At 43.5% G+C, this 10,002-nt stretch overlaps 1 pseudogene; it reads left to right on the top strand.

The window, feature by feature from the left end:
• Nucleotides 1-560: 560 nt before the first annotated feature.
• Nucleotides 561-8,129, top strand: LOC125292230 (annotated as a pseudogene).
• The last annotated feature ends 1,873 nt before the right edge of the window (nucleotides 8,130-10,002 follow it).

Here is a 10,002-nt window from a genome sequence, read left to right as displayed (position 1 = left end):
TCGAGGTGCACCTGGGGATTGGTCTCTCAGGCGTCGAATAACTTCTCTGCTCACGTAGCGTCCCCTGAAGTTCTCCGATTCCAGCTCTCATCTCCTGTAAAATGTCTCTGTGGCTCTCCCAAGTGGCTGGTCTCTCGGAGTTGTTGAAGCTCGTTTGAGGTTGTTGACCTCCGCTTTCAACCCGATCATTCTCGGGCGCCTCTCTCGGCTACTCGAGCTTTCTCTGCTGCAAGCTGCGCTGTTCTGTCGGCCAGACGGCTTTCCAGATGTGTCACCCTGTCTTCATGATGGTCCAGAACCAGCTTTGTAACAGCTGCCTGTATTAGAGATAAGTCACAAGTCATGGGTTAGTTAAGCAAGGGTGCTGACCTTACGTAGAGGTACAGTAGGCTACTGCACAGCAACCTATTTTTTGATGATGTTCTCTTCACCGATGAGTCAACAGTGGCATTGGAACGTTTTGCATTGCAGTGCTGGGGGTAGAGTTAAGCACCCAGTCAAACTGCACGTCTGGGGTGGAATTTGGCCAGGGCCGGCCCCCTCCTCATTTTGATGGTATTATGGATCAACAGTTTTACGCGGAAGAGATCATCAAAAAAGTTGCCGGTCCATACTTGAGAGAGCGTTTCCTCATGTCTACACATAGATTCTTCCAAGACAATGATCCAAAACACACCGCTACCAGTGTCAGAGCCTGCATTCAGAGTGAGGGGATCAACTGGGTGCCAACACCGGCAGAGTCGCCGGATCTGAACCCCATAGAGTTAGTCTGGGCTTCGATGAAACGATATATTCGCTGCGAGGCCAAACCCACGAGCAGAGACGAACTGATCTCAGCAATAGAGTCATTTTGGAGGTACAAACTCACCACAAAGGTCTGCAATAACTACATAGATCACCTGGATAAAGTCATTGAGCAGGTCATAGCCTTAAATGGAGGACCAACTGGAATGTGATCTTCCCAGGGCTATGGGATCCCCTACTGCTCCTGCTTCCATTTTACATTGACTTGAAATGGACTTGGCATGTCATTTGCAATCAGCCAACTCGTTGATTTGAATCGAAATCCAAAAAAAAACCTTTTCGCAAAAAAAATGCCTTTTCATTTCAGAATGCCAAAAATGCCTTTTCAGAGACAGTTGAGCCAAACACAATACAATATTGGGATATTGTAGGCCTACTATAAAGAAAGTTTAACGTGTCCCAAAACAGCTGTCAATTAATCACCAAACGTCAAGAGGGTTGAGTCTGAATGACACTGAAATCATTGAGCATCATTCACACATTGTATTTTGCACAGTTTCTACACGTGGAGCGCTAATGTGTCTAGGCCTACTGTAAATCATTCAAAATGTGTGAAAGTCATTAGGCTGGAAGCGTGTCAACTGTCAGTGACTAAATGCGAGAAGCGGGTTCTGTGTTGTAGGCTATGCATTTTTCCGACACTTGGCTGCAAGCTCCCCTCCCCCACCCCCTTCTTTCACAAGCAGTGCAGCTTTCTGAAGCGGTGCCTTTTGAAGCTAATGTAACAAATACCACCAATATTGTTGTGTGGCAATAAAAGTAGCCTATCCAGGGTTTGCGCAAGTAGCCTAAATAGGCCTATATAAATAAATTAAGGACATACAATCCTTAAAGCTTAACGTAGCCTAGATTAATGTCCCAAAATGTCAACAAGTCGTTTTATACGCTCATTATACATGGATTTCTATGAAACGTCACGAAAACATGATGTGCGCAACCAAGAGGCAGAAAGCACCATAGAACAGCATAGAGCAATGCAAAAGAGCAAACGAATAAAATGAGTTTTTGTGCTGAAAACTGCACCAATTCGAAATCACGATGGTTAGAGAATGTTAAATATGTTCAATATCCCTAACGGAGTGCATGTCGCCAAAAATGTCAAAATACGATGTTATGTTAATAATGCAAATGAACGGCACACTTTGAAATATAGTCGGAAATGAGATGTTATTATCATTGAGACAACAGGGGTATACAATAAAATCCGATTGTAGCTTACAGCAGCCGACTATTTAGGTTAAGTTTATAACGTTGTGGACGGCCACCAAGCGTCTTCTGCCCCACGGCTGCGGCACAGTCTTGAGTGACCGGATTCGTTTTCCTTTGTCATATGAATGCTGTCATTTTGTTAACATTACTGTTAAGGAGATGCTGTAGGCAAAGGCTATATTTCAACCTCGTTAGTGTTAGAACTATTCACAAGGTTTCTGGGCAGCATTTTTATGTTCTGTTAGCAAGCGAACTTCTCATGACTACCGACAAAGTAGCCTACTGCCAGCTGACGAAGCTCTCATTTTAAAACATTACTGAGAGACAGGCACTATACAATCAAGAAATCTTGCCACTGAATCCAAAACTATGTAACATTATGTACAAAGCTTAGGCTACAGTGGATTAGCATGTTGCAGGGGCTGCTAAAAACACAGAGAAACGCACTGAAAACTCGGCCAATCACAGCCCTTGCTGTCGAATGCGCCGTCCGGTTCGACCGTGGAACGCCACTGCGGACTATGCTGCCCCCAAGCGGCTGCAGTTGTACTTACATGTCACCCAGCTGCGTGAATCACCATGATCGTGAATGAAGTGTCAATTTTTAACTGGGACCCACTGTACACACTGAAAAATATTGAGGCAAACTGTCGACCCTTGCATATAAAACCAAACACGGATGTTGAAAGTCTCGCCTAAGTGGATTTTTAAAAAATCATTATTCTATGTAATTTGCACTTTTATAAATAAGAGATGCTGTAGGCCTTTTTTCAGTTTTATAGCTGATTGTCTTATTTTGTTTACAAGTTACAGATTGAGTCTGTAGATGATGTGGGGTACTTGTTTACTGTTTACATCTTAGGCCTACTTTGCACACTTCAGGCTGTTGCAGCTAGCTCAGGGGAGAGATTTTATCACTAGGTAGTAGGCCCTACAGCCTGAGACATTCACAATAAAATAAATTGCCTTCTGCATTTTTGATTTGCTTTTCCCTCCATTGTACGGAATTTGTACCGAACCGTGATGTCTGAACCGAGGTATGAACCGAATCGTGACTTCTGTGTACCGTTACACCCATACTGTATATACATGTATATATATTTATTTCTAAGGCACTTATTTTATCTTCAGAAATGTACTAAATTTGATTAGCCTTTTGAATGGGACACATTTAAACATCAAAAACCAAACACAACAAACGCTACAAACTTTATTGTCCTTTTCATCTCTGTCCTCAGAACACCTCCTTCCTGAGCTGCTGTCTGCTCTGGGCCTGAAGGATCTTCATGGAGGGAAGCTCACGCTCAGCTCAGTCCTGGAGATCAACAGGAACACAGTATCTAATGAGTCTAAAACAACTACCATGGACCTTCTTAAGAAAACTAATGATGTCTAGTTTAAATGCTAGAAATATCAAGTGTGTACAAGACCAATCAAAATATGATTTCAGTTTCTCTGATGCTAATGATGAATCTGATGCCATACATCATGTAGATCTGATCACTGCTCTGTTCCACTGCTCAGATCCGTTCCTCCAGCAGGAAATGGTCTCCAAAATGTCCATGTGCCAGTTTGCTGTTCCACTGCTGCTGCCAAACTGTGACACACAGCAGTGCACTCTGATGCTGTGGGCCATGAGAGACATAGTTAAGAAGTACAGACCCTATGCTCTAGCAGGAGAAAGGACATTTGTAGAGGGCAGGATTGTAGAAATGGACATTCCCATGGTGTCTTTTGTTAGACTAGGAGAGAGCAGTTTGCCCAAATCTCAGATTCTGAATAAATTAATCAGTAATCCTCATCAACACAATGAAGCATTTGTTCACAGTGACATGGAGTGTGGTGATGTGCCCAGGAGAATCTCAGATGGTCTGGTTGAGGTCAGCTGGTATCTGCCCTGTGGGAACCCAAACATTGACATGTTCACACAGCCAGTAGCCATGGCCAATCTGAGAGGAGACGGCAGGTTGTTTAAGACCCAGATGTCTTTCCTGTGTCAGACATCAGCTGCAGTGTTCATCTTCAGAGAATTGCATTGAGTGTACAAATGGTAGGCTACATGCTGAACACATCACTAAAAGCATGAAAGATGTTGTGAAATTCAAAAATGATCAGTTACCCTTACATGGTGAAATCTGGAAGGAAATCAGCCAGTTAGAAAAAGAGAACTGCAGAATGCGAAAGGCAGGCAAAGACATAGAGAGTTACAAGAGTTACCTCAAGACCAAGGAAAACAAACTCAGAAATGAGTATAAGTATAAGTATATATACTTTTGATCCCGTGAGGGAAATATGGTCTCTGCATTTAACCCAATCGGTGAATTAGTGAAACACACTGCACACAGTGAACACACAGTGAGGTGAAGCACACACTAATCCCGCGCAGTGAGCTGCCTGCTTCATCGGCGGCGCTCGGGGAGCAGTGAGGGGTTAGGTGCCTTGCTCAAGGGCACTTCAGCTGCGGCCCACTGGTCGGGGCTCAAACCGGCAACCCTCCGGTTACAAGTCCAGAGTGCTAACCAGTGGGCCACGGCTGCCCAATGAGCAACAGCAGAAGGCTGTGTCAGAAACAATTGCAAGATTCATTACTGGAATCTCACAATCAGTCACAGCGTTTCTTCTTCCTGAAATGAGCTGTCCTCACTGAGAGAGAAGCACAAAGAGTGCTGCAGAAACACACCACAGAGGAGGAGATCTCACGCTTAGATGAGCACATCTCCAACCGCTCTTTGGGTCCTGAGCACTTCTTCCGTGAGCTGGGTCAGTATGAGTGTGCTTGCTCCCTTCCAGAGGACCACCCAACGAGGAAACAAGTCCAGCACCTACCTACTCTGTGTGCTCAGATGCTGCTGGATGGGTTTCCAGTTGAGCTGGTGGATGGAGACGTATCAAACATCCCAATGAAGTGGATATCAGGGATCCTGACTCAGCTCCATAAGAAGGTGGATTCCCAGAGTAGGATCCTGGTGTTGACTGTGCTGGGAGTGCAGAGCACTGGGAAGTCCACCCTCCTCAACACCATGTTTGGAGTGCAGTTTGCAGTCCGGAAGATGCACCAGAGGAGCCTTCATGCTGCTGATGAAAGTGTCAGAGGAATTCAGATTTGAGCTCAATTGTGACTTTATCATGGTCATTGACACAGAGGGCTTAAAATCACCTGAGCTGGCAGCACTAGACACAAGCTATGAACACGATAATGAACTCGCAACACTGGTCATAGGGCTCAGTGACATCACAATTGTCAATGTTGCCATGGAGAATAATATAGAGATGAAGGACATTCTGCAGATTGTGGTCCATGCCTTCCTCAGGATGCAGAAGGTTGGGAAGAAGCCCAGATGTCTGTTTGTGCATCAGAATGTGTCAGACATGTCTGCTCATGACAGCAACATGAGAGACAGGAAGAAGCTGTTGGAACAGCTGGATGAGATGACCCGGGCAGCAGCTAAAATGGAGAAAAGGGGAGCCAACACAAAATTCTCTGATGTGATGGTATATGACCCTGATAAAGACAGCTACTACATCCCTAGACTTTGGCATGGAACTTCCCCAATGGCCCCAGTGAATGCTGGCTACAGTGAGGCTGTGTATGAACTCAAGAGGAATTTGATTCACTCCATACAGAAATCAGTGAATGTCGAGAGGAATAATGCAAAGGACTTTCTGAAGTGGACTTTGGCTTTGTGGGATGCAGTGAAATATGAAAAGTTCATCTTCAGTTTCAGAAACAGCTTGGTGGCTGATGCGTATACAAATGTATGCACTGAGTACAACAAATGGGAGTGGTCTTTTCAGAAAGAGATGAACTCTTGGCATTTGACAAAGGACACAATGCTATCCAACTTTGGAATGCCTGGTTCAGATGACCACGGTGCTTCTGTAAGAGAATACCTAAACGATATCATTGCTGAGGCATCAGGGAAACTGAATGAAGAAGAGAAGAAAATTCATCAAAACATAGCAGAGTACTTCAAGTCTAAGGACAGCAGTGTTGCTTTAGTGGAGAAATATAAAGAAGACTTCAAGAACAGTGCCAAGTGCTTGCGACGAGAGACAGAGAGCTCCCTGAGAGTCTCCCTGCTGAAGGCAGTTGAAATTAAAGAAGGGCTGGAACAAGTCAACGCGATCAAAAACTCACAGACTGAGAAAATAGAGGAAAAGGTTCTAGGTCTGGTGCAATCCTGCCGAGAGAAAAGAAAGCACTTAACTGATAAAGATCTCAATAAGGAATTTGAGACCATGTGGAAGAAACTGTTGGCAGAACTGTCTGCAGTCAAGCTTTTAAAGCAAGATGTTTTCAAGGAGGCTCTCCATGAGTTACAGCAACACATTGGGTCAAAATTAGGAAGTGTCAATATGAGGCTGAATTTCACTGATTTCAAAGCAGCTGGTGACAAAGAATGTGTGGTAGAAAGTAGTTGGATTTCACTGAGTCTGGGTAAACAGATTTGGGATGCATTTTCTCCTAGGGATAGGAACCACTCTATTAAAAAAGCACAAGAGCTGTGTAACAGCATAATCAAAGATTGTGACAGCTTTGTCTCAGATAAAGTGAAGAGCAGCAAAAACTACCATAAAACATATATCAGAGAAGTCCTCCACATGATCGATGACCAAATGAAACAGAAAGCTCTCTCTCTACATGAGGAAGGTGAATGTGAGCTGAAGTTCCACATCTGTTGGAAAGCAGCAATGAAGTTTCAGCAAATGCATGAGAAATTCATCAGGATCAATGACCCTAAAATATGCCAAGAACAGTCCAAAGAAAAGTTCCTGGAGGAGTTCAAGGATTTGTTCCATAACAGAGTCAGTGCCTGAAGAAAGCTGAAGAATTTACAAATGGCTGTTTGAACCCAACAGTTGAGGACTACATCACCAAAAGGCTCGGCCCAGATATTGCAGATGAAATGATGATGGGAGATGGAGGAGTGGATTGGATGCACACGCACTCATTTCCAGTTTGCCCTTTTAAAACAGCTGCTTGAGGAGGGTTTTGAAAAATTCAAAGAATACACACGTAACTACAAAACATTTGTTAATGGCTGGATCTTGGACAGGATAATTGAAACCTTTTCACAGGATGATAAGTGGCAAAATATAAATATGAAACATCTCTCTGAAGTGGTGAAGAAAATAGAAGGTGAAATGCCTCAAGCCAAAGAGGAGACTGAGGAGAACACAGACATGAAAATGGTCATACAGAAAATACGTGCTCATCTTAATGACCAACTGTCCTTCCAAGAAGATGCTTTCATGATAATTCTAAAGAAGACTGACCCACAGCGGTTTGCAAGTAATCTCATATACTACCTCTCAGACATGCAGCAGTCCTTAACTGAAGAGTACAACCGCCCAATCTCTCAGTATGATCTTCGAGAAGCTATCAGACAGCTGCCTTTCAAACCCCTGCTGCTCTTCACCAGGCTGTGTGGATGTGGGGAACAGTGCCCCTTCTGTGGGACACCCTGTGATGCAGGAGGTCAGGAACACAGAATACACTTCTCCTGCATGCACCGGTCTAGTGGACTTAATGGTCACACTTACAATAACTCCAAGTTGGTAACCGACATCTGCCCAACTGCTGTGGTCAGTGATTCAACATTTAAGGCTCTTAACCCCAAGTTGTGTCCTTGAGCAAGGCACTTAACCCCAAGTTGTGTCCTTGAGCAAGGCCCAAGTTGCTCCGGGGACAATGGAATTCATTGTAATATAACTGGCATACTGTATGTAAATCACGCTGGATTAAAAAGTTAGATGAATGAATGTAAAAGCTTTAATGACTGATACACAAGTCCAAGAGCTCACACTAGATGAAATGGCATCAAGAGTGAACTTGTAATTTGCTATTTTCCTCCATACAGCTGAAGAAGAGCATCTCTCAGACCATGATCTGATCTCCATACAGCTGAAGAAGAGCATCTCTCAGACCATGATCTGATCTCCATACAGCTGAAGAAGAGCATCTCTCAGACCATGATCTGATCTCCATACAGCTGAAGAAGAGCATCTCTCAGACCATGATCTGATCTCCATACAGCTGAAGAAGAGCATCTCTCAGACCATGATCTGATCTCCATACAGCTGAAGAAGAGCATCTCTCAGACCATGATCTGATCTCCATACTCCACAGCTGAAGAAGAGCATCTCTCAGACCATGATCTGATCTCCATACAGCTGAAGAAGAGCATCTCTCAGACCATGATCTGACCAGATGGATGGATCTGCATCTCTCTCATACAGCTGAAGAAGAGCATCTCAGACCATGATCTGATCCAGATGGATGATACAGCTGAAGAAGAGATCTCAGACCATGATCTGATCTGGCAGATGGATGGCTATTTTACTCCATACAGCTGAAGAAGAGCATCTCTCAGACCATGATCTGATCTGGCTCCATACAGCTGAAGAAGAGCATCTCTCAGACCATGATGGCAGATGGATGGATCTCCATACAGCTGAAGAAGAGCATCTCTCAGACAGACCATGATCTGATCTGGCAGATGGATGGCTGATTTTCTCCATACAGCTGAAGAAAGTATCTCAGACCATCTCTCAGATGGAGACCATGATCAGACCATGATCTGATCTGGCAGATGGATGGCTATTTTACTCCATACAGCTGAAGAAGAGCATCTCTCAGACCATGATCTGATCTGGCAGATGGATGGCTATTTTACTCCATACAGCTGAAGAAGAGCATCTCTCAGACCATGATCTGATCTGGCAGATGGATGGCTATTTTACTCCATACAGCTGAAGAAGAGCATCTCTCAGACCATGATCTGATCTGGCAGATGGATGGCTATAACAAGTATCTCTCAGACCAAACTGGCAGATGGATGGCTATCTCCAGATGGATGGCTATTTTTCCTCAAAAATGACTGTAAGAGATAAACATGCAGAATCAAACAGTGTTTACTCGATTATATAATTACTTTACTCAATATTACAATTTCATTATCTTACTCAATTTAATATTTTTTAAATCATTGTATCAACATACTGTTGTATCTACATACTGTTGATTAATGTGAGAAATTAAATAAATCATGCAAGGTTATTATACCCGTCTTTGTAAGTTTCCTTTCAAATACACCCAGATGGCTCTAACACAACACACATCTGTCTTATTCAATCAAGAGCACTTTTACCCTGGGAGTCTTTCTCATTCCCAAACTCAGAATGTTGGCTATTTATTAATAAACAGCTCAACAGACATACAGCAACACACATATACAGTAGGTACAGTAAGCATGTATGCATACAGGTGACCCTGGTGAAGTGATGGCTCTCTGCTGTGATCAGTTATGTCCCCATGCTCCCCCTGCAGACCCAAACCTGTAACTGCACTGCTGCTCCCCCTGCAGACCCAAACCTGTAACTGCACTGCTGCTACCACTGCATGGGAACATAACTGATCACAGCAGAGAGCCATCACTTCACCAGGGCCACCTGCATACATGCTTACTGTGTGTATCTGTGCATCGCTGTGGACTTTAATAATTAACACACAGGAAGGAAGACATTGTCCACTAAGAACAAAGGTACTCAAGGGCTGTGTGTGTGTGTGTGTGTATGTGTATGTGTAAACTGATAAACACACATCAGACTTTAATATTATGTATTTTATTACAACAGCAACAGTAGTTGACTCATTTCAAGACAAGGTGTTGCTGTAAACTGATTACAAAGTCTCACATACAGGATACAACATCTCCATTCTGTCAGGTAAGTGGAGACAGGTGACACAGGAGGGGGTGTAGGGTCAAGGGCTAGGAATAACAAACACGATCAACACATCACTGGTTACAATAAACACACACAATAACAGACGAGGAATCCTGAACCCAACTAATCAACAACAACACAAACACAACACTGGTTACAATAAACAGACACAGAGAAAGTCCTCACAACACAACATGCAACAACTAGTTAACTTGGAATTATAAACAGATTATACAGCATATATACATTAAAGGAATTTGC

Source organism: Alosa alosa, chromosome 3 (assembly GCF_017589495.1).
Source record: "Alosa alosa isolate M-15738 ecotype Scorff River chromosome 3, AALO_Geno_1.1, whole genome shotgun sequence".
NCBI lineage: Eukaryota > Metazoa > Chordata > Actinopteri > Clupeiformes > Clupeidae > Alosa > Alosa alosa.
The sequence above is the reverse complement of the archived record's forward strand: the minus strand, read 5'-3'. Positions and strand labels throughout refer to the sequence as shown.